Raw genomic sequence first — 4,864 nt, 5'->3', positions numbered from 1 at the left:
AACCATTATTTAACAATTAAGTACCTAAGCAAGGTTCAATCTCAACATCATCGCAAATTAATGAATAACAATGTTATTACAAGCATTCTAAAAAATAAGATTACAAGCAAGTCGCATAAAAAAGGGACTAGTTTACAATAATGATGATAATATGTAATCGAATTACCAACAATTCCAAAACGATTTTTAATATATATATATCTAGTTCCGATTTTTTGAAAAACAACCTAACGAAATTTGCAGTCATTTGAGTAAAAAGGTGTCAAAAGGCAGGTTTCTTAAGCCCGACTGAGAAGCTCCAAAATCATAGTAACGAAAGAAAAGGAAAGGAGAAAGGGCGAGGAGAAGGAAAGGAGGAAAAAAGAAAAAAAGCAATGGTTATAATACGGCTACTTTGGGAGACAGATTTTGGCCGAAAAAACTGTCGGACCCAAAAGCTCCACTTGGCGATAACGTTATCAAAAATCCGGCTAGACCAGCCAAAAAAGACAATTGTCATACATGCAGCTATATGATCTATGCAGACTCGACTATTTAAAGTTAAGATTGCATTTGGAGCGAAACAACGAAGTAGTCTTTCAGTCCTGCATTTGGCCATCGTAATATAGTTCTCTGTATTTCTCGTATAATGGTGATGCACATAAACCCTGGTCTTAGATCTGAAGATGTTTAGAGAGTAGCCCCCTTTTGAAATCTTTTTGAAAGTGCTTACGCATAGTTCACTGCGTCTTTCGTCTAATCTAGGTAAGTTAAGAAAAAGAAGAGCTTCTCATGAAAGCGCAGGTACAGGCACCCAGGGCACTGTACCCTGGTCTGCACACGTGACACTGGACTCCGAACCTAGGACTTACTAAAAATAATAATAATTACTCCGGAATAAAAGGATAGAGCTCTCTTCCCCTCCCCCAAAACAAAATCAACCCTCCCGCGCCACCTTTTAAAATTTCAAGGAAAAAAAATGTGTTTATGTTTATGGTGGAACACGCATGAGGGACATAGTTGGACCGCACCCTACAGTGGCCCTGGACTGGACTCCGGCCTGGACCAGAGAAAGGACTATGGACTTTGGACCCTGGACCATCACAGGGGTGGTCCATGGACCCGGCATCCATGTTTTGTATACATTCGGTAAAAAAGGCGAGCGGGTGGGTTACGGGTGAGAGCGAGGGAACGCCTGAAGTACTTTTAACAAAAGCTTGTTCCAGTATACCAGATTCTGGTACACGCTAGGCCTATGATTGGTCTATTTTGACATCTCTTGTCAGCACTCGGAGGTTCATTACCTTGATTGGAAATGTGATGCGGTAGCAATGAGATGTTACACAGCAAGTTATCTCGAAAGCGTGGTGAAGTGTTTTGAAATAAGCAACATCATCCCCGAAGAACAAGAAAAATCGTTTTGAGGCTGGACTGATCTCGTCAAATAAAAGTAGAGCTTCGAAATTTTACTATTTATTGGCTTTCAAATGAGCTTTTTTTTTTTTCAGTTCTCTTCAGGAATATGAAATACGCGAGTGAATCTTCTATTGATATGAGTCTTTGTTTAGCCTGCGAATACAGCTGTTTCTCCTTGCTCCTCGCCAATAGGGACATTTCTTCTTATGTCGCTACTGAAGTACAACAGTTTAACAGAGTTGGAGTCGCTACAACAGTAGGGAGGCGTAGACGAATTGGCTGTGATTCTGCCGGCAAAATCTTGAAATTCAACATTTTGCCGGCGGAATCCTGAAAATTCAAGATAAACCAGTAAGAAACCACGATAAAAATCGTTAAAATGCGAGAAACTACCGATTTGAACTATGAAAAAGGACAACTTCACTACTCCCATGGGGCGTTTTCAGAAATTGCTTAAGGGAGCTTGTACCTCCCTTGGTTGCCTCGATCATGGCAAAGTTTAAACAAATTGTGGAGCGTTTTGGAAATATTTTGAAACAAAGTTTGAAGGGCCATAAAAACAATGAATAAATATGCTATCGACATGCATAACTGGCTCATATCTAAAGAAAATGATGAGGTCTTGAAATGCAGTTTCGTCTCAGAGCATAGCGATTAATTTCCGAAGATATCTCTAAATTATGCTAAAGTTGGAGATCATGGTAAAGACAACATCTTTAGCGTCACTTTTTCATCATGTGGGAAGCAGAAATAAATCGCTTTGCAATAGTTTATTTGCATTTGTGTTTCCTTTTTGCAATACCTGTTTTCAGTCAACTTATTTAGCTTTATTTTCACTGGTACGGAGACCCCTGAACATGACGGGAAAGTAATTGAGGATCGCTTCTGAATGCAAATTAGAACAGCTATAACCTACTGCAGATCAAGACGGATATTACAAATTATTACAAAATCGTCCACTGCGGTTCTCGAAACTTAGGGCAAAACTACATTAAAACTTGTTTGAAGAAAAAGATGGCTTTTCGCTGCGCCATAGGGATCAATGGGAATCTAAAAAAAAACAATTATCCATGTTGCCTGTATGGATCATACAGATCGTGCTCTAAAGTTTTTAATATTCATTCACACCTGGCATGGACTGAGGTTAATTAACTATCAGTTTTTAAGGAAAGGAAAAAATAATACAATTCTTTTCCTGTACAAAAACAAAAACGTTTACTTCATGCTTCTTTAAATTCTAGGAAACTACTTAACAGAGTGATTACAAAAATTAATGTGGAAAAAAAAAGCCAGGAAAAAGAAATACTTTCCCTTGGTTTGAAACAAAAAGTTTCAATTAGAAATTTCGGTCTACCACTGCCGTTGACGTGGGCTTGATACCTCAGAATCGCCGTTTCAAGAGCAACTGACATATACTGCTAGGAACCTTAATTACGAAACGAAAACGGCGACTGCAAGGAGAACGCCTAAAATACAATAGGCTTCAGTGAGCAAAACAACAGTTCCGGCTGCACGTGTATCACTTTTTTTTGTACATTTCTCCGCTGTCCCTACACAACTACAACGTGGAATAGTCAATTTTTTTTTAGTTGACGAGCTTTAGAACAGGAACGACAAGGTGATAAATTTATTTATTATCCCTCTCTGAACTCGGACGCGGTCTCCTCTCTTCAGTTCCAACCTAACCCATGTTCCGTACTTTTAATTTACTGGGCGACTTGGTATGAGGGCGAAAAAGTTTCATTGGACGCGAAGTCTATTTTTCAACGACGTTTTCATTGGCGTCTCTGTTTTCGGATAGTAAGGTCCCTATTGGATTGTATTCACATCGTCCTTTGGTTCTTGTACCCTCCTTAAACACCAGTGCGTCCAAACTATGATTTGAGACAAACCACCAGGGAATCGCCGGCCCCAAAACTGCCGCCCGCGATGCCTGACACAATCCGCTATCAAAGGCAGTTCTGCCAACCAATATTAAGATCTATGTCCTTCAAAAATGATCAAGTGGAAGGCTCTGCTTGGTTACTTTTCCGCCTAAATTAAACCACCGTACTGATAGGCCTTTTAAACTCTTTCTTTATGTCTCTTTTGAAAAAAGCATAAGACAGTGGGTTAATGGCCGAGTTTAAAACCAATACAGGAATTTTGTATTGTTCATCGTTACATAATGCATTTGTGTCGAATAGTACTAATAGACTACAACGCAAATATATTCCGTAGCACACAACAAACACTCCTATCACAATACCCATCATTATTACTGCAGACTTCTCGTTATGGGTTTTAAAAGGTATCCGATGGTTAAAACGTAACTGTTTTGCTAGGGTGCGTGCTGACCGATCATGTTTCCATACATGAAGTAACATTGACGCAAAACAGAGTACTTGCAGTACGCATGGAACAATTTCCATGAAAATCATTGAAACCACAACTGCAACGATACTGGTCAGAGGGGTGTTACAGCAAAGCCGAAGTGCGGTCTTGAACGCAACCAACGTAAATGACGCTATCCAACAGGAAGTTATCACTTGAATCACACGAGATCAAGTCATAAAAGTTATGTATTTAAAAGGCTTTACGATGGCGATATAACGTTCAAGCACCAGAGAACACAAGTTTAAAACAGACAAGTAGCTAAACAGCCACCTTACGACATCATTCCATGAAGGAAATACCTTAGGCCAGTAGCAGGTGTTTGTAACGTCGCATGCGAACAAAGAAGGAACAACGCTCAAACCAACACAAAAATCCCCTACTGCAAGTGAAACAATAAACGCGTTGGTTTTGGTGCGGAGATTTCGTCTGCTGCAGACGAGGAAGATTACAAATCCATTTCCAGTGATGGCAAGAAAGGAAAGGACCCATCCAAGAATCCAAAACCAGGTCTCCATCCGTACTAATGGCAGGTAAGAGAAGTTCTTATTAACTACACAAATAAAACAAAAATATCCTTTTCGCAAAAATGTCAGGAGGTTGTATGTTGTTCACTGGCAGATGTATGTTACTAGACTAAAGTCCTTTTTGTTGTCCAACTTTGTCATCAATTTGGTAATTTCTAATATGTGTTTCGCATGCGCAGTAGGTAACTGACCGAGCTGCAGACTCGACAAAAGTGCATTAATAAATAAAAAGACTGTCTCTAATATCGCGTACAGCGCGTTACTAAATTTGCCTGGGAACGTTTCTGCCGTTGTCGTTAGCCATTTCTAAGGGAGAAATTAAAACAAGACAGATATGAGCCAGTAATCTGCCTAGTCTGTTCCGTTTAATAAAATATTTCATGCAAACGAAAACGGGCAAAAAATGCTCTAGCCATATTAAATAGAATAATCATGCAAAGGTTTTTAGTTAATAAATAAAGCTGATCACGATGTGAAACAGAAGCACAATGTCGCTAAGTTTGTAAAGGCAGTTCAACTATGGAAAGAACACCCTCTTCACAAATTAAAATTCTCGTCTAACCTTACCT

At 39.4% G+C, this 4,864-nt stretch overlaps 1 pseudogene; it reads right to left on the bottom strand.

Moving 5' to 3' along the window:
• Nucleotides 1–3,434: 3,434 nt before the first annotated feature.
• LOC140922442 (octopamine receptor beta-2R-like) lies at nt 3,435–4,286 on the bottom strand (annotated as a pseudogene).
• Nucleotides 4,287–4,864: the final 578 nt, after the last annotated feature.

Source organism: Porites lutea, chromosome 13 (assembly GCF_958299795.1).
Source record: "Porites lutea chromosome 13, jaPorLute2.1, whole genome shotgun sequence".
Classification (NCBI taxonomy): Eukaryota; Metazoa; Cnidaria; class Anthozoa; order Scleractinia; family Poritidae; genus Porites; species Porites lutea.
Note: the sequence above shows the minus strand (reverse complement) of the source record. Positions and strands in the feature narration are given on the sequence as shown.